The sequence below is a fragment of the Moschus berezovskii genome, chromosome 24 (assembly GCF_049115385.1).
Source record: "Moschus berezovskii isolate FMDL1 chromosome 24, NW_MosBer_1.0, whole genome shotgun sequence".
Classification (NCBI taxonomy): domain Eukaryota; kingdom Metazoa; phylum Chordata; class Mammalia; order Artiodactyla; family Moschidae; genus Moschus; species Moschus berezovskii.
Window position 1 is genome coordinate 52,062,812 of NC_142483.1, and position 21,113 is coordinate 52,083,924.

The window sequence follows — 21,113 nt, forward strand, 5'->3', positions numbered from 1 at the left end:
AATTTCTTAAAATAAATCTCTCTCCACATATATATATATATACACGAATATATATGTTCACACATATATATGGTTCTTAATATGTAATATGTAATATAAACATTATTGGTTCCATTTCTCTGGAGAATCCTTTACATATATTAACAAAGAATATCTTATTCTGAAAATCACATTGTGAAGAATATTTAAGCTCAGGAAACCTTATTTGATGTCAAGTATAAAGGATGAAAACCAACACTCTCCATATAACATCATCGCATTTTATAATATTTATATGTAAATACAAAGAAGGAGTGAAAGGAATTTAGCAATTATCAATAGTGGTCATCTCTGGGTATTAGGATTACTGGATGATTTCATCTTTTCAATTGTCCAAATTTCTAAATTCCTATAGTGAATACTCACTGCTTCTAAGTCAGCAGGAAAAATGCTATTATTTTTTTAAAAATGTAAGCTTCTTAAAAGTCAAGTATCATGATTAAAATTTTGCTGCTTGCAAACAAGAACAGAGAGCAGTTTCCACAAGAACAAAAACAAAGCTTATGTAAAAAAACTGAAGTCGCAGTTTCTTTCAGCAGGTATCCTACCTGAGCAGATGGTATTTCAGAAAGAAATCACTGCATCCTAATGGGAGGCAGAGATACAATTTTCCCAAAAGGTGACATTAAAAACAAATGACATTTGGGGGCATCACCATGTCTTCTTTTCAGTGGTTCACTCTACATATTTGTAGCTTTGTTTCCAGAGGACCAGACATCCCTAATCTCCAGGTCCTGGTACGGTGTAAAACATAGGACATGGCACACCAGTCAGAACGGCCATCTTTAAAGAGTCTACAAATAACAAATGCTGGGGAGGGTATGGATAAAAGAGAGCCCTCCTACGCTGTGCTGGGAACGTAAACTGGTGCCGCCACTATGGAAAACAGTATGAAGGTGACTTAGAAAACTAAAAATAGAGTGACCTAGTAATTCCATTCCTGAGCATATATCTGGACAAAATTATAATTCAAAAAGATACATGTACCCAATGTTCTCAGCAGCTCTACTTACAATACCCAAGACATAGAAACAACCTAAACATCAACTGACAGATGATAAAAAGATGTGGTATGTGTGTGTGTGTGTGTGTGTATATAATATGAATATATTTAGAATTTAGGATATTTAGAAGCAGGTGACATAAGTGAGAAGACTGGCAAAGAGGTTGGAGGAGAATTAGGTCTTGGAGTTTTAAGAGTCAAGGAAGGAGAGAATTTCAAAGACAAGAGAAGGATTGGTCACAGGGAAGACAGTAGCTTTAGAAATTGTATTTTTTTTTAAAAAAATGTATTTAAGTGCTTCTATGAGAGGAACTGGGAGATACAGTTTCAATCACTGGGTTGGGAAGATCCCGTGGAGGAGGAAATGGCAACCCATTCCAGTATTCTTGCCTGGGAAATCCTAAGGAGAGAGGAGCCTAGTGGGCTACAGTCCATAGGGTCACAAAGGGTTGGACACAACTGAACCTACTGAGCTCATGCTCACACATATGTGTGTGTGTATGTGTGTGTGTGTGTGTATTGTTCAGTTCAGTTGCTCAGTCGTGTCTGATTCTTTGTGACCCCATGGACTGCAGCACACCAGGCTTCCTTGTACATCACCAACTCCCAGAGCTTACTCAAACTTAGGTCCATCGAGTCAGTGATGCCATCCAACCATCTAATCCTCTGTCGTCCCCTTCTCCTCTTGCCTTCAATCTTTCCCAGCATCAGGGTCTTTTCCAATGAGTCAGTTCTCCAAATCAGGTGGCAAAAATATTGGCATTTCAGCTTCAGTATCAGTCTTTCCAATGAATATTCTGGACTGATCTCCCTTAGGATGGACTGGTTTGATCTCCTTGCAGTCCAAGGGACTTTCAAGAGTCTTCTCCAACATCATAGTTCAAAAGTATCAATTCTTCAGTGCTCAGCTTTCTTTATAGTCCAACTCTCACATCCATACATGACTAGTGGAAAAACCATAGCTTTGACTAGATGGACCTTTGTTAGCAAAGTAATGTCTCTGCTTTTAATATGCTGTCTAGGTTGGTCATAACTTCCCTTCCAAGGAGCAAGGCATCTTTTAATTTCATGGCTGCAGTCACCATCTGCAGTGATTTTGGAGCCCCCTAAAATAAAGTCTCTCACCGTTTCCATTGTTTCCCCATCTATTTGCCATGAAGTGATGGGACCAGATGCCATGATCTTAGTTTTCTGAATGTTGAGCCAAAACTTAAAAAAGTTTTAAGCCAACTTTTTCACTCTGCTCTTTCACTTTCATCAAGAGGCTTTCTAGTTCCTCTTTATTTTCTGCCATAAGGGTGGTATCATCTACATATCTGAGGTTATTGATATTTCTCCTGGCAATCTTTATTCCAGCTTGTGCTTCATCCAGCCCGGCATTTTGCATGATGTACTCTGCATATAAGTTAAATAAGCAGGGTGACAATATACAGCCTTATCGTACTCCTTTCCCAATTTGGAACCAGTCTGTGTTCCATGTTCAGTTCTAACTGATGCTGCACACAGATTTCTCAGGATTGTGTACTGTTAGGGAAATTAAATGACAATAGCCTTGTTCAGGCTTCAGAGACAAAGAAAGCAGCACAGACCTCTGCCCTTGATTTCGACCGGCCTAGACACTGCCCTGTCTATACACCAGCTGTAAAGGCAAACTGCATGACACCCTTATGGCAGAAAGCAAAGAAGAACTGAAGAGCTTCTTGATGAAGGTGAAAGAAGAGAGTAAAAAGGCTGGCTTATAACTCAACAATCAAAAAATTAAGGTCATGAAATCCATACTATCACTTCATGGCAAATAGATGGAGAAAAAAGGGCAATGCTGGCAGATTACATTTTTGGGGGCTCCTAAATCACTGAGGTGGAGAAGGCAATGGCAAGCCACTCCAGTACTCTTGCCTGGAAAATCCCATGGATGGAGGAGCCTGGTAGGCTGCAGTCCATGGGGTCGCTAAGGGTCGGACATGACTGAGTGACTTCACTTTCACTTTTCACTTTCACACATTGGAGAAGGAAATGGCAACCCACCCCAGTGTTCTTGCCTGGAGAATCCCAGGGACGGCGGAGCCTGGTGGGCTTCCGTCTATGGGGTCACACAGAGTCGGACACGACTGAAGTGACTTAGCAGCAGCAGCAGCAAATCACTGAGGACAGTGACTACAACTACAAAATTAAAAGATGCTTGATCCTTGGAAGAAAAGCTATGACAAACCTACACAGTGCATTCAAAAGCAGAGACATCACTTTGCCGACAAAGGTCCATATAGTCAAAACTATGGCTTTTCCTGTAGTTATGTATGGATGTGAGAGTTGGACCATAAAGAAGACTGAGCACTGAAGAACTGAGGCTTTGAAACTGTGGTGTTGTAGAAGACTCTTGAGAGTCCCCTGGACTACAAGGAGATCAAATCAGACCATCCTAAAGGAAATCAATCCTGAATATTCATTGGAAGGACTAATGCTGAAACTAAAGCTCCAATACTTTGGCCACCTGATGGGAAGAGCTGCCTCGTTAGAACAGATCCTGATGCTGGGAAAGATTGAGGGCAGGAGGAGAAGGGGACGACAGAGGATGAAATGGTTGCATGGCATCACCGACTCGATGGATATGAGTTTGAGCACACTCTGGGAGACAGTGAAGGACAGGAAAGACTGGTGTGCTGCAGTCCTGGGGAAGCAAAGAGTGGGACACAACTTAGTGACAACAAATGGAGGGGGTCTGGCCAACCATGCCTGGGGCTTAACAACTTTCCAAGATTTGAAGACAAAACAGTGTTGTAAAGAAAGATTAACATAGAACCAGAGTTGCAGTGTGCTCTTTTGTGGACTGGGATTATAACTGGCAATCCCCAAACCGCAATTTTGAAGTCTCACCCATGGAGCCAACTGGGACTCCCGACTGCTGTTACATGGGACTTCCCAGCACTGTTTGGTTGTCCTTCAAAACCCAATTTGGTGATGTATGAGCAGTTATTCTCCCTTACTGTTCTATTTCTTGTTCCTTTTAATGACTGTATATTGAAAGTAAGATAAATATTCTCTACTACACATTTATTCTCTTTTATTTCAATGATTGTGTATCTAAAGTAAGACATCATTTTGTATGAAATGCTGGAATTGTTTATTTGTGTATAATGATTAGCCTCTTTTGCTAACAAATCCTTTGAACCTAAGATGAAAGTTAAAACATTTGGCAAAACAATGTATACACACACATACATACATATGTATATATATGCGCACACACACACACGTATGCACACAAACATATACATACATACAATGCAGGATTACCCAGCCATTAAAAAGAATGAAATGACATTTGCAGCAACATGAATGGACTGAGAGACTGTCATACGAAGCAAAATATGTCAAAAAGAGAAAGAAAACACCATATGATATCACTCACAAGTGAAATCTAAATTACAAATGAACACATCTACAAAACAGAAACAAACCTACAGACACAGAGAACCAACTTGTGGTTGCCAATGGGAGGGAAGGGTTGTGAGTTTTGGGATTAGCAGATACAAACTATTCTACGTAGGCTGAATAAACAACAAGGTCCTACTGTATAGCACAGGAACTATATTCAATATCCTATAATAAGTCATAATGAGGCTATAAAAAAGAATATATATATGTGTGTGTGTGTATAATTGAGTCACTCTGCTGAGCAGCAGAAATTAACACAACATTGTGAATCAACTATACTTTAATAAAACTTTTTTAAAAAGGGACAATAAGCAAGGTCAGTAAAACAGAAAACAACAGAGAACAGTAAAACATCAGAGGAAAAATGATTACTTGTTTCCTGCTCTGAGGCTGTGATTTACTGTTTTTTAATAGATGATTGGGACATAGTTTACTGTACAACTCAGTAAAAATCCCTTCCCTGCCTATTCTTCCAACTTTTTTACTACTAAAATAGCACAATTTACTCAAAGTCTAAGTTGTGTGTGCATTTACATGTGAAATACACAGGCATATCTACATATACACACACATGTATTTTCTGTCTTCTTTCACCTCTCACCCTCGTCCCTTTTCACTCATTTTATCTCCTTTGCTTCTTAATCTGTAAGTGAACGAAAGAACTGTGTATGCTGGTGTTTGTTTTAAAAAATCCAGGACAGGCTTATAGTGTTCCAAAACACAAGTTCATGTGTCAAATGGACAGTGAGGCCAAACAAACCAAAATGGCAGATCCTGGGGCAGAGAAACGTGTATTATAGGGCCAAGCAAGGAGAATGTGTCACTCATGCTCAAAATCCCTGGACTGCCCGATGGTTTTGGGGGAAAAGTTTTTAATGGGCAAAATTTGGAGTGAGGGCTACAGTGGCTTTCCTCTGATTGATTGGTAGCAAGATAGCAGGGTGCTGCTCCAGGAATCTTGTGCTCAGCCTGAAGTTACCATCCTCTGCCTGGGTGGGTGGGGGCCTGAGTAACTACAGAAGAACTCAAAGATATATTATGTATATTCCTTGAGCGGGAACCAGGACCCTGCCCCAAAACGACACTACTGTTTCTTCACTGCTCCTCTCTTATTCTTGCGTTTCTTCCCTTCTCTGATTAGCAGCTGTTTGAATCTTCCCTTTGGAACTCCAGAAAGGTCTAGGAGGTTGAATGCAGCTATATCCTTCAAATAAGAAACTGGTGGGTGGGGTAGGGAACGGAAAGGATCTGTACTCTGGAGCCCCACAGAGTTCTGCTTGGTTTCACTCCAGAAGTTGAAAGATGCAAGGAATGTCCCCTTCCCCTCCCCCACCAGAGATTCTGGAGGGAACTGGGCTCTGCTAACAGCTTACTTTAGGCCAAGTGAGACTGATTTTTGAACTTCTGGCCTCCAAAACTATGATAAGATACATTTCTGTTGTTTTAAGCCACTGTTTGTGGCAATTTGTTCTGGAAGCTCTAGGAAAGTAATATGTGCTGTGTTAAGTCGCTTCAGTTTTGTCTGACTCTTTGCGACCCTGTGGACTGTAGCTACCAGGCTCCACTGTCCATGGGATTCTCCAGGCAAGGATACTGGAGTGGGTTGCCACGCCCTCCTCCAGGGCAAATTCCCGACCCATGGATCGAACCCACATTTCTTACGTCTCCTGCACGGGCAGGTGAGTTCTTTACCACTAGCATCACCTCGGAAGCCCAGGTAAGTAATATAGGGTGCAGCTAAATTCTGTGGCTGGCATCAGGTAGAGTGGACAAGTACACTCTCCGAAGTTCTAATCCTTTCAAACCTGTCAGATCTCATTTTCAATTTCATAGAACCCATCGGCTGCTAGAGTGTACCTTCAGGAAAGCCTCTGAGGTTGAAAATTGGCATTCTCCTAAATGCCTGCAAGTGTAATGATGTATGGATATCTCTACCTGCCTGCCAGAACACAGCACCTGCATATTCTATGTGCTGAGCAACTCTCAGGCAGAAAACACGCACACACACACAGAATCTGAAGACGACCCTACACATATCCCCTAGTATTCTTTGGATCTGTGTTTTCCAGCCAAGCAGTCCTAATCGATTGTTCCTCTAAATTTACCTACCAATTCTTACGGAATGAATTCATAGGAAAAAGTGAGGTCTGACCTATGTCCCAGATTTCACTCTGATCCAACCTAATTCTTCTGATTGTTGTTCAAGTTTCCAACACCCTTTTTGACTTCCTGAAGACCTAAAATGTATGTTAAGTATTTAAATCTGTATATAAGGACTGATATTTTAAACAGACCTTTTTTTTTTCTATTTAGAAGAAAATATGAGTTAACACTGACCCTAAGGTTTAAGAAATCCATGAAAACTATTTCTTCTTTAATCTTTCTATTTCAAAGTTCCTGAAGATGAGTGTTAAAGAAAATGGCTATTTTGATAATTAACATTCCTGTGAGAAAATAATCTCAGGTCCCCCTTCCCTACACTGTGCCAATAGGCTGTGTGTATGCCAAGGTAGTGTGAAATTCCCTTTCTCACATTGACCTCTGCTGGATGGAATGTCTCACCAGCTCAGTTTAGCTTAGAAACTTTATCCTGTTGCCTAAGGCTCTAGTCTAAAACACTAGACACTGACATATACATACCGCCGTAAATAGAATAAATAGCTAGTGGAAAGCTGCTGTATAGCACAGGGACCTCAACTGGGCAGTCTGTGACACCGAGAGGGGTGGGATGGCGGTGGGTGAGAGGGAAGGGATGCACGTATGTATGTATGGCTGATGTACTTGTACATCAGAAAGTACCACAATATTGTAAAGCAGTTATCCTCCAATTAAAAAAAAATAAAACCCTGCTAGAAAGCAGAGGGGACAGAAAGAGGCAGAGGGAAGGTAAAAAGGCAGAGGGAAATACGGTGTGGAAGGAAGGAAGGAGAGGAAAATGGATGGAGGTAGTGAAGGCCAGGATACAGCAAGGCAGAGGTAAAGAGAAGGGAAATGCAAGAGGCAAAATGTTTGAAGTGCTGCTGCTGCTGCTAAGTCACTTCAGTCGTGTCCGACTCTGTGTGACCCCATAGACGGAAGCCCACCAGGCTCCACCGTCCCTGGGATTCTCCAGGCAAGAACACTGGAGTGGGTTGCCATTTCCTTCTCCAATGTGTGAAAGTGAAAAGTGAAAGTGAAGTCGCTCAGTCATGTCCGACCCTTAGCGACTCCACGGACTGCAGCCCACCAGGCTCCTCCATCCATGGGATTTTCCAGGCAAGAGTACTGGAGTGGCTTGCCATTGCCTTCTCCGTTGAAGTGCTGAGGAAGAAAATTCACAACGTGGTCATTCTTCAGCAATCTGTGCCTCCTCAAAAACGGACAGAGCAATTCTGCGACCAAAGCAAACAGTTGGGTCTGCTTGCCTGTGGGCAATAAAGCCAGCTACTGGGTTGTGGTGAAGGAAAGTGCAGTGCTTACTGAAGTCGCTGAACAAGGAATCCAAGGCAGCTGGTGCTCAAAAAGCTGAAACTTCCCAATGGGCTTTAGGGAGACTATTTATTTTGGCGTTGTCCTATTTGGATTTACTATTACTTATTTATTTACTGAAGTATAGTTGATTTCATGTTAGTTTCAGGTATACAGTAGAGCAATTCAGTTATATATGTGTGTGTATGTATACATATATATATACATATTCTTTCTCACATCCTTTCCCCTTCAGTTCAGTTCAGTCGCTCAGTCGTGACTTGACTCTTTGCGACCCCACGAATCACAGCACGCCCGGCCTCCATTTCCATCACCAACTCCCGGAGTTCACTCAAACTCGTCCACAGAGTCGGTGATGCCATCCAGCCATCTCATTCTCTGTCGTCCCCTTCTCCTCCTGCCCCCAACCTTTCCCAGCATCAGAGTCTTTTCCAGTGAGTCAACTCTTCGCATGAGGTGGCCAAAGTATTGGAGTTTCAGCTTTAGCATCAGTCCTTCCAATGAACACCCAGGACTGGTCTCCTTTAGGATGGACTGGTTGGATCTCCTTGCAGTCCAAGGGACTCTCAAGAGTCTTCTCCAACACCACAATTCAAAAGCATCAATTCTTCTGTGCTCAGCTTTCTTCCCAGTCCAACTCTCACATCCATACACGACCACGGGAAAAACCATAGCCTTGACTAGACGGACCTTGGTTGGCAAAGTAATGTCTCTGCTTTTTAATATACCATCTAGGTTGATCATAACTTTCCTTCCAAGGAGTAAGCGTCTTTTAATTTCATGGCTGCAATCAGCATCTGCAGTGATTTTGGAGCCCCAAAAAATAAAGTCTGACACTGTTTCCACTGTTTCCCCATCTATTTCCCATGAAGTGATGGGATCAGATGCCATGATTTTCGTTTTCTGAATGTTGAACTTCAAGTCAACCTTTTCATTCTCCTCCTTCACTTTCATCAAGAGGCTTTTGAGTTCCTCTTCACTTTCTGCCATAAGGGTGGTGTCATCTGCGTATCTGAGGTTATTGATATTTCTCCCGGCAATCTTGATTCCAGCTTGTGCTTCTTCCAGCCCAGAGTTCCTCATGATGTACTCTGCATATAAGTTAAATAAGCAGGGTGACAATATACAACCTTGACGTACACCTTTTCCTATTTGGAACCAGTCTGTTGTTCCATGTACAGTTCTAACTGTTGCTTCCTGACCTGCATACAGGTTTCTCAAGAGGAAGGTCAGGTGGTCTGGTTTTCCCATCACTTTCAGAATGTTCCACAGTTTATTGTGATCCACACAGTCAAAGGCTTTGGCATAGTCAATGAAGCAGAAATAGATGTTTTTCTGGAACTCTCTTGCTTTCTCCATGATCCAGTGGATGTTGGCAATTTGATCTCTGGTGCCTCTGCGTTTTCTAAAACCTGCTTGAACATCTGGAAATTCACGGTTCACATATTGCTGAAGCCTGGCTTGGAGAATTTTGAGCATGACTTTACTAGCGTGTGAGATGTGTGCAATTGTGCGGTAGTTTGAGCATTCTTTGGCATTCCCTTTAGGGATCACTATAAAATACTGAGTTTAGTTCCTTGTGCCATACAGTAATTCCTGTTGGTTACCTATTTTATACACAGCAGTGTGTATATGTTAATCTCAGCCTTCCGTTCCGTTCCGTTCCGTCGCTCAGTCCTGTCCGACTCTATGTGACCCCGTGGACTGTAGCCTACCAGGCGTCTCCGTCCATGGGATTCTCCAGGCAAGAGTACTGAAGTGGGTTACCGTTTCCTTCTCCAGGGGATCTTCCCGACCCAGGGATCGAACCCAGGTCTCCCGCATTGGAGGCAGACGCTTTAACCTCAGAGCCACCAGGGAAGCCCTTAGGGAAACATTTTTAAGGCAAGAAGAGGGAGTGGGGTCAGCAGGGTGTTAAAAATTCTGATTGGTTGATAGTGAGGTAATTATCAACTGGTTACAGGGTGGTGTCACAGGGGTTAACATTATCAGTCCTTAGGTCTGGGATTTATGTGCTCTTGATCATCAAGTACTTAACTTCTTCCATTTAGTGGGAGCTGTGTTAGGGGAAACACACTGACTGAAACTGCCCACCCTGGCCAGGCACCATAGAAACCGCTTGCAGGAGTTATCTCACAATAGGACGTCCTGGTTAGGAATATTGGAAGTATTAGCCACCACCAGCCAGAAGAGTCTGGGCAAGGTCAAAAGGAGACACCACGTGATCTTCCACCTCCCAGAATCCTTCTCGCTGGCACCCATCTTGACTGGGCAATGTGTGCGCCACCAGGAAAGACCAAGAGTCAGAGTGATTGGCCAAAGACAACCCAGAAACTGATCCCATCTCCATAAAACCCGAGACTGGAGCCGCGTGGCAGAGCAGTTCTCCTGGGTCCCTTGGCCTCCTGGCTCTCCACCGCTGTACCCCTTCCCAAGAAAGTCTCTTGCTTTGTCAGCATGTGTGTCTTCTTGGATGATTCATTTCTGAGTGTTAGACAAGAGCCCACTCCTGGGCCCTGGAAGAGGACCCCCCTCCCTGCAACAGTTTTAGTATCAGTGAAACAACTCAGGAAATGTGTGTCAGATACTGTTCTCTGGGTACTTCAGAGAGGAGCTGGAAGGATGGGGTTAATCCTGGGAAGGCCCCACAGTGTCCTGCTCAATAATTTGGCAGCTGTCTAGTGAGCCTGATCACTTAATTGGAGACACCATCTACTATTTTGATTGCTTATTTAGGTTGCCTGAATTACTCAGGTTGAAGGTCTCCATGGACCAGGCATATGAGCACTTAGTCTGTCTCCACTTATTAAGCATCCATTTCACTCTGAACTCTGCAGACCCTGCCTGGAAGGAGCCAAAGTCAATGAATTCAGTGAGGTGAGGTGTACACTGTGCCCAACGTCTCAAGAACCTAAATCGAGTATTTCATGATGGAGCTGAGAACTGGACTTTAAAAAACCCAACTGTATCTTCCAAAAGCCTGTGCTCCTTGCTCTCAGCCTTTCAAGAGAGGGAAATATGAGGGACTGTGAGGCCACCTCATGAGTCAGTTGCTCTGTGAGTGACCAAAGTTTCTTCTCCCAACTTTTCAGCTTCCTGCCACTCCCAGGTCACAGGTTCCCGGTGTCCTGTAGGGGTGTTTCCACCATGCAGCCTGGGGGCTGAGAACACCAGTGCTGCTGGCAGCCTCAGGCTCCTGTCCGATGTGCCACCTAAGGCACTGGTCCCTCCCGCCCATTTCTTTACCCTCAAAAGAATCTGGCCAGCGGGGCACCTTCTAAGGTTTATTTAAAAAAATCAGGAAAACAAAAACCTCCCCATCCATCACTTCATGTTGTCTTCCTCTCTTTCTACTCTTTGCAACTCCACCCCCAACCCTGCCATCTCGGCTCAAACATTCTACCTTTGAGAGGTATGCTTCATAATGCAACTTGACTTAAATTATGACCCTGCTGCACTGTTTCTTTGAGCTGCTATTTCCCCTGCCTGTTCCAGCTGCTGAGCACAATTGCTACAGCTCAATTATTAAAGAGATGCTAAAAATAGCCAAGTGCAAGGCTGTCGACAAAGAAAAATCATTCAAACGCAGCAAGAGACACAACCTGGGCAGTGAGCGCTCACTGTTATTAGATCCTTAATTCTCCCACCCCCTCTCCCTTTCTGCGTCTCTTTTCTCTCTTTCACCAATAATAAAGTAATAGGCAGCTTAAAAGGTCCTTTTTCTGTACCCACAGGAATTTGCATAAGCTGATGACCGCTTTGCCACTGCAAAGACTCCTTAATAGAAAAGAACAGTCTTAACTTTAGGAGCCCCTTGCAAAGCTGAGGTGTGGAGGAATTTACAAATGATTCTTCTCCAGGCAGGTGGTGTGTGAGTCCCACCCAGGGAGGCTTGACCACCTCCAAAGTGTCCCTCCTCAGATGCATCCCTTTGTTAAAATCAAGAGTTTTCCTCTTGGGGCTCATTTTACTATATATATTTATATATATATATTTTAAATAGTAGACATTAGAAAAATGAGAAATATCAGAAAAGACAGCTGCAAGTCTGGAGAGTTAGAGTATTAGTATTTCCCACCCCTTTCCCCCAATATACTATGTGACACTATTGAACACAAATTACCTGTCTGAGCTCTACTTTTCCTATATATGGTCAACTTAAAAAAAAAACAAAAAAACTTCACAATGTAAGAGTTGGGAATTAAGGGAGTTAAGGTTTATATGGGGTGAAATGAGGACTATAGCCCAGGAGATAGCATTTCAGATAGCTCTGAGAAACTGCTTCAAAGAGGCAGGGGGAAAGGTCAACATATACGTGGATTTTGGTGCAGGGGCAGTACAGGCAATCAAGCACATATTTTTTGCAGACGCTTTCTGCTAGTTCACAAGGAGAAGTTGTCGCTGTGAAGGAATTTGGTGTTTTTCTAGATAAGGAGGAGATACAATAATTAGGCTCAAAAAATCAGTTCCTGAAAATACGTAACTATCTGAAGCCCTGTTTTGCCATTTTTCCTCCCAGCACAGAGTGTCTCATTCCTGTTCTCCACCCTGAACTCCTTTCAGGGGGTGTCGAAAGTCAGCAGCTGCAGCAGCTCATCATTTAGTAATGGCAAGTGCCCATGGTAAGTGCCAGTTTGGAGTTGACAGTACTCAGTCACACTCACACACACATACATACACACGTGAATGGAATATATCCCTTTTCTCATAAAAAAGAGAGGAAAGTTGTAGTTTGATTAGTTTGAGAGAACTGTAAAATTTTCTGTGCCCAAGTTTCTATGCATCGCTTTTCCCTCCAGGGAATTTTCCCAGTTAGTCGAAGGAGAGAGGCTGAGAATTTGAGGAGAGAGCTGTTTCCAAGAGTCACGGAGCCAGAAGAGCTCTCAGCAATCCCATAACACTGGGAAGCAAAAATTGCATTTCTGGTCAAGGCATCCCGGGCTAAAGAGCGCTGCTGCTGCTGCTGCTGCTAAGTCACTTCAGTCGTGTCCGACTCTGTGTGACCCCATAGACGGCAGCCCACCAGGCTCCCCCGTCCCTGGGATTCTCCAGGCAAGAACACTGGAGTGGGTTGCCACTTCCTTCTCCAATGTGTGAAAGTGAAAAGTGAAAGTGAAGTTGCTCAGTCGTGTCCGACCCATAGCGACCCCACGGACTGCAGCCTACCAGGCTCCTCCGTCCATGGGATTTTCTAGGCAAGAGTACTGGAGTGGCTTGCCATTGCCTTCTCCGAAAGAGCGCTATACCCCAGAAAGAAAAGTGAGTCCAATATCTTTGGTCTCTTTTTCTCTGAACAGTTGCTGATGGTTGTTTCCCAGGGAGAGAGGCCCCAGAAGCTATTCAGACAATGGCTGAAAAACAAAACAGAATTTTAGCAGTTTCATAGTGCTGGGGATCGAAAAGTTTAGTCAGATCCTGTCAAGGAAAAGGGACTCAATATGTCCTTCCGGTTCTCATTTGGAATTCCTGGTGAATTAACGCCACAGTTAAATCAAGATGGAAAGGGCCGTATCAGTACATCAATTCTTATATAATGTTAAAGGAGAAGTGGCAGTTGGAGGAGTGGCATTACCTGACATTTAGACTTCCTCTATGGGGACTTTCCTCATGGTCCAATGGTTAGGAAGTCGTATTGCAACGCAGGGGACGTGGGTTTGATTCCTGGTCAGGGAACTAGGAGTCCACATGCCACAGGACAGCTAAGACCACGTACCACAGCTACTGAGCCTGTGCGCCGCAACTAGAAAGACCCAGGGCAGCCACACGAACGTTAAAAATAAACACGCAAACGGCTAAAAAGACTTATTATAAGGCCATAATGATGATGGTGGAGTGATATGAATGAATGAGTGGACAAATTAATCAATGGAACAGAACAAAGATTCCGGAAATAGACTCACACAAATACAGTCAACTGTTGGGAGCTTGGGATTGACATACACACACACACACATATATAAAACAGATAATTAGTAAGAACCTACTGCATAGCCCGAGGAAACTCTACTCAACAGTCTCTAATGACCTATATGGGAACAGAATCCAAAGAAGAAAATATATTATATAAATATATATATATAGCTATTGTTCAGTTGCTCAGTTGTGTCTGACTCTTTGCGACCCCATGGACTGCAGCATGCCAGGCTTCCTTTCCTTCACCATCTCCTGGAGTTTGCTCGTATGTGTATATATGTAACTGATTCACTTTGATGTATACCTGAATTTAATGCAACACTGTAACTTAACTATTCTCCAATGAAAAATAATTTGAAAAATATATAGCCAACTGATCACTGAACAAGGAGCAAAGGCAACGCAATGGAGCAATACATATATATGTATCATATATATATGGAGTTGTGAATCCTAAACAAAAGTACTGGAACAACTAGAAATCCACATGCAAAAAAAACAAAACAAACAAACAAAAAACAACAAAAAATGAATCGACAGAGTCCTTATACTCTTAACATAAACTAACTTCACTTAAAAATTCATTGAGATTATATGAATAACTTGACAAAACTATTATACAGTTCATTTTCAAGAAAAGAAAAAAAAAAGATGGAACTTGAAACCTTAGGAATAAAAAAGAAGAACGAGGGCAGGATTTGGTGAAGAAAAAGACAAACAGAGCAGTGAAAATGACTATGCAGTTGAGAAATAGATCCAAGAACTTATTATAACAACTTATTGTATAATACAATTGGAATTTCAAGCAATGGGAAAAATAATTAATTCAATAAATTGTGTTTGGACAAGTTGAAAAGATATGTAAGAATTCTATCTAACATCAAATTAAGTGTAGATGTATTAATATCCAACTGCAATAAAATACATTTATAAAAAATGAAAGTAGAGATGTAATTTTGGATTTCTGAAGATATTTCATATTATGAGAATAGACTGTGAAATCATAATATAAAATACTGATAGATTTTATTACCTAAAAACTAACACTTCTCTTAATGTAAAATGCTCTGACCAATTTAAGAGTAAGTGACAAAATGAAAGATTTATTTGACAAAGAAGGGTCAATTTTAAAGAAAGATTACATGATATGTGTATATATGTACATATATGTATATATGCACACACACATACACAATCTGAAACACTTATTTACCAAAAAAAATAAAGGAAAGGAAAATAAAGGAAAAAATAAAGGAAAAAATGGTGAAAGGATTTACACAAGTAATTAAACATAACTGTAAATCACTGTTAAATTTATAATGATATTTTCTTACTTAAAATAATTCAAAAATAGCAGAGCTACCCCATGTTCAGTTTCTGACTTCTGGCTAAGATATAACTATTGATTAACCACTAGTGCCAGAGACAGAGCAAGGTAATACACAGACTCACATAAATTAGAATTACAAACTAGTGCAAATTTTGTAGAAGGCAATTTGCTGAAATGTAATAGAAGCCTTAAAAATTCATATTCCCTTTAACCTAAAGTTCCTTTTCTAAGTTTACTTCATTAAGTGATGAAGCAAAAGATTCTTTGAAAATCTGTATAAAATAACAAATAGGGGAGAATCTCTAAAGTAAACGTAAACACTGGATAAGAAAAATACATTAAAAAATAAGATGAACTACTAAGAGACTTAAATACATAAAGCTATAAAAGGCAGTAGGTTGATAGAGAAATTCATTACTTGCTACATATTTATCTGAAAAACTAAAATTAAAAATAATCCCTAACATATATCATTTAAAGCAAAAAAGAATGTGCATAACAAACTAATGTTCATACATGGTAATAGACTGAACATATTTTTCTCTTATTTTTGCTTATATATTTTAAAATATCTTTTCTTCAAAACTTAATCATGAAGCACAATGAATACAAAGTTTGGTAAAGTTTGAGAAATATCATCTGAACAAACCATGTATGTTAAGAACTGAGATACCCTATCTCATGCTTATCCTTTCAGTGAAAACACCCATAAACTGGTCGCCATGTCACAGTGACTTCCTAAGACCTGGTTTAACTTGCTGAGATTGAAAAAAAAAAACAGAAGAGAAGCACAATTAATTCATCCATGTTTAAAACCTCCAGGGTCACCAATAGTTAGTGACCCAAGAATTCTACTGTGTACCTGACTGCCACAGACACAAGCATGAGAACTAAAATAACTCCAAGGATGAACTCCTTGAGATAGCCAGTATCCACATTCATCCAGGAAGATACGTTTTCGCTGATTCTGGGAACAGCATCTGTACATTTCATGCTAGTATCTGGTGTGAAGATTTTTAAGAATTTCCCATCACCAGCTTATAGCTATGCTCTTTCGTGAGGATGCTGAATCCCATCCTACCTTTATAATATATTGTGAAATCAATATAATTCAAGCAGAACATCATTCTCAGGAAGCAGAAACATCAATCATCGCTCCAGATTTGAAGTTTTCTGACGTTTTTGTCTCTGCAGTTTCCCAATGAAAGTCCCTTTGCTTTAGATTTCTTTATTCTCAGAGTCTGTGATTTAATCCTACTGGTCACCAAGGACAGAATGAAGGCAAGAGTGGAGAATGGCAGGTAATTGGAAGAGAAAGCAAAAAAGAAACTGAAGTACATTGCCTTGTTATTTATAATTCAGCCTCCTGGTTAAGGGACATGGCTGAAATGCTTCCCAGTGAAGGACAAAGGGGGCAAAGGAAGTTGCCAGATCACAACACAAGCTTGTTTAACTGGTTGGGATTCCTCATGAGCCTCACAAACCTTCCAGGTAGCAAAAACCCAGAGGAAATGTGTCTTCAGAACAGAGGGCCTATAAGATTTGATAAAGCTTTGGGCAACACCTGCTAAGTCACATCAGTCGTATCTGTCTCTTTTGCAACTCCATGGACTACAGACCATCAGGCTCCTCTGTCCATGGGATTTGCCAGGCAAGAATACTGGTGTGAGTTGCCATTCCCACCACCTTATTTATTTCAGAGGATCCCAGCTCTTACCCCTCCTGCATCCCTCACTGGCTTTCCCAGCATGTAGCTAAATAAATATCCTAATTCCATATTTAGAAGGAACAAGAGGGTATCCTCTTAGGACCTAGGCACAGACACTGACATTTCATAAAAACAAGAAAGAGAAAAAGAAGAGGGGCAAAAATAAAAGGGAAAGCAGACATCAGAATAATAATATTTACTCCAGGAGACGAAGGAGTTCATACGCTCTTCCACAGGGCCGGGGGAGAGGCATGAACATCTACTTGCCCTGAAAAGGGGGATCAAATGAGTGATACTGATAAATTAAAGTAGGATGATCAGACAAAACCAAAGGTGATCAAAATGAGCTCAACAAATCTGGACAGAAATGGAAAAGAAAAATGAATTCACTTCAGAGATGAAAGCCACACCAAGAGAAAGTAAATGAGAAAGGAAGTCTGTGCTCACAGTCGGTGCTTCCTGGAAAATGTGAAGAAATTACACGAAATGAGAGAGAAAAGAGAGAGAAAGAGAAAGCATGAGTAGCTAAGAATGATAAGGAAGAGAGATAAAGGAGAGGAGAGATAAAGGAGAAGAAAAATATATGAGATTATCCCTGGAAATGAAAATGAAATAAATAGAAACAGGGACAGAAACTTCAACAATTCTAAGACAGCACTTATGTGAGAGAGATTTATATCGACATATCAAAGAGGAGCATGGATTTCTAATATCAACTAGCATCAAAACCACAGGGTGGCACAAAAGTTTTGTCCCTAACTAAGTCATGTGTCACTTGTAGAAACTATGGCCTGACAAGGTCAAACAGGAAGGGTTTAGGGAGTGTGCTATAGGTGAGCCTTTCTTGAAAAATAGTTGTTTTAAAAGATAGTATAAAATGAAGTTCACATATTCAAAAGATGAGTGAAAGTAAGGAACTCAAAAATGCCCAAGTTTTGGTAAAAGAACTAGCGTTGTATATTAACTTATTTAAATATTAAACTGAAACTAACATATTCTGTGAATGTGGGTAGAAAACCAAATATAAATTCTATAAATCATGATGCTGTTAAAATAATCATCAGTGAGTGAAAGTCTCTGAGTCATGTCCGACTCTTTGCAACCCCGTAGACTATACAGTCCATGGAATTCTCCAGGGCAGAATACTGGAGTGGGTAGCCATTCCCCTCTTCAGGGGATCTTCCTAAGCCAGGGATCGAACCCAGGTCTCCCGCATTGCAGGTGGATTCTTTACCAGCTGAGCTATCAAGGAATCATATCACTAACCAAAAACTAGTGGAGGAGAGAAAGCTAGCAGAGTCAGTTCAAGAGTTATATTATTGTTATCATTACTAGGAGATAAGTAATTCTTAAAGCACTGAAGCAGAAAAAAAAAAGTAGAATGACCCTAAATTCCAGATATTACTTAGAAGTTTCATATTTTAAATTAAAAAGTAAAATTTGGAAAAATATCTTATCTACTTGTTGTTATTGTTGTATAGTCACTAAGTCATCTCTGACTCTTTGTGACCCCATTGACTACAGTCTGCCAGGCTCTTCTGCCACATGGGATTTCCTAGGCAAGAATACTGGAGTGGGTTGCCATTTTCTTCTCCAGGGGATCTTCCTAATCCAGGGATTGAACCCACATCTCCATCTCCTGCATTGCAGGTGAATTCTTAACCAATGAGACAACAGAGAAGCTCATGTCTTCTATCTATCTCCCTGAAGCAACAGAAAAAAGCAATGTGAATTCTATACGTTTTCTACCACGAAGGCAGAGTATGGGGAGAGAGCTAGAGTATGGAGGAATTCCATTCACACAGCTGAGATAAGGTTTTAAACTTGCACTCTGGTCTAGCCCTTTCTTAGAGAGTAGGAAATGGGTCTGGGTCTGGTTCGAAATGGTTATTCTCCATCTTAGCCAGGGCCATAAGGGGATTTTTCTTTCTTTACCTGAAGAACCTGGTGGAATTCCTGATGGAGGAGCCTACATTTGTACTGGAGGCTCTCCTAACGCTGCTTTCCCAGGATTTACACACGGTCATGTATGGATGTGAGAGTTGGACTGTGAAGAAAGCTGATCGCCGAAGAATCAATGCTTTTGAACTGTGGTGTTGGAGAAGACTCTTGAGAGTCCCTTATACTGCAAGGAGATCCAACCAGTCCATTCTAGAGGAGATCAATCCTGGATGTTCATTGGAGGGACTGATGCTAAAGCTGAAGCTGCAATACTTTGGCCACCTCATGCGACGAGTTGACTCACTGGAAAAGACTCTGATGCTGGGAAAGGTTGGGGGCGGGAGGAGAAGGGGACGACCAAGAATGAGATGGCTGGATGGCATCACCGACTCTGTGGACGTGAGTTTGAGTGAACTCCGGGAGTTGGTGATGGACAGGGAGGCCTGGCGTGCTGTGATTCATGGGGTCGCGGAGAGTCGGACACGACTGAGCGACTGAACTGAACTGAACACACTTTATTGTCTTGCACACTCAGCCTCCAGCAATTCATGAAGATAACCATATATGTTGTTATTTATTTGGCTGCACCAGGTCCCAGCTGGGGCATGTGGGATCTAATTTCCTGACCAGGGATTGAACCTGGGCTCCCTGCATTGGGAGTACAGAGTCTTAGCCACTGGACCACCAGGGAAGTCTCCCATTTAAATCCTTATTAGTCCATGGCCACAATAACTTTCTCGCACAGCTTCTTCTCCAGCTAAGCAGACCTTGGTGCCATATCTCTCTGGATGCACTGTCTTCCTAGCTTCGGGCCTGACAATTAGCCTTGGACCTTAGTTCTGTGACTGTGCTCATACTCAGTGGCCTCAGTAGTGTCCTACTCTTATGACTCCACAAACTGTAGCCCACCAGGCTCCTCTGTCCATGGGCTCTGCAGGCAAGAATACTGGAGTGGCTTGCTATGTCTTCCTCCAGGGAATCTTCCCAACCCAGAGACTGAACTCTCATCTCCTGTATCTCCTGCTTTGCAGGCAGATTTTTTACTGTTGAGCCACAAGTGAAGGCCGAGTTCTCTGATGGTCCTAGGAAAACTAAGGACAAGACTGTCAACTTCCATGCACTGCAATAGTCCTTTACCTACCAAAAGGGATACAAAAAGAACCATCGTTTCTTTATCTACTTTTTGAAGGTTAATGTTAAAAACTTTCTATATTTTTAGAGTTTGTGATTCGCTCTAATCTGTAATGGAGCCATAATCAAAAAATCAATGGCAAATAAACCAAAAAGACTATGCTTTGTCATGTCTGGTAGATATAATTATGTCTGTTCTTTTGGTCTTTTGATCCTAGTAGATAGATAGATGGGAAAAACAAACAAACAAAAAACCTTTGGAGAGAGAGGATTTTTACTTATCCTTGCATATGGGAGACGAACCAAACCAGCTCCCACTACATTCACTTAGCCAATTCATGGTAGATTTAACTCTTGGATCCATGAGTTTGTGACACATGCAAATACTGACTGAACACTTTACACATGGGATTAACCCCAGGTTCATGCAGGATAGCAAAACAGCTGGTATTTCATTTATCGTTGCAGTGAATGTATAAATGATATTGGGGAGACTAGTCACCTTAAAAGTACTAAGATAGACTCTATGAACCCAGTGTATCTTTCTACCTATTATTTTCTCTTAAGAGTGTCATTTTAAAATAAATGGTGGCGGGAATTCCCTCATGATCCAGTGGTTAAGAATCTGCCTTCCAATGCAGGGGATGTGGGTTTGATTCCTGATGGGGTAACTAAGATCCCACATACTGCAGGGCAACTAAGCCCTTGCACACGCACCACAACTGGAGAGGCCCTGTGTCACAAACTACAGAACCCGTGCACTCTGGAGCCCCCGTCACAACGAGAGAGAAGTCCCCGTGCCGCAACTGAGACCTGACATAGCCAAAACTAAATTAAAAAATAAATAAATAAATGGTAGTATCCACTTTATGTATTCCTTGATTAAATTTAAGTGGGCATGCAGTTGTCATTTCTTGCAGTGTATTTACTACATTTTTGTATGAAGGTCATACTGGCCCCATGAAACAAACTAATCAGTATTTCCTTCTACCTCTTTCCTAGAAAAGTTGGTATGGGACTGAATTGATGCTTTTGAACTGTGGTGTTGGAGAAGATTCTTGAGAGCCCCTTGGACAGCAAGGAGATCCAACCAGTCCATCCTAAAGAAAGGCAGTCCTGAATATTCACTGGAAGGACTGATGTTGGGG

The 21,113-nt window shown here is 41.6% G+C and overlaps 1 non-coding gene across 1 annotated transcript; it reads right to left on the bottom strand.

Annotated features, from left to right (window-relative positions):
• Window positions 1-19,452: 19,452 nt before the first annotated feature.
• TRNAG-CCC (transfer RNA glycine (anticodon CCC)) lies at window positions 19,453-19,525 on the bottom strand. The gene has a single exon. It is a non-coding gene; the product is annotated as a tRNA-Gly (tRNA).
• Between the last annotated feature and the right edge of the window lie 1,588 nt (window positions 19,526-21,113).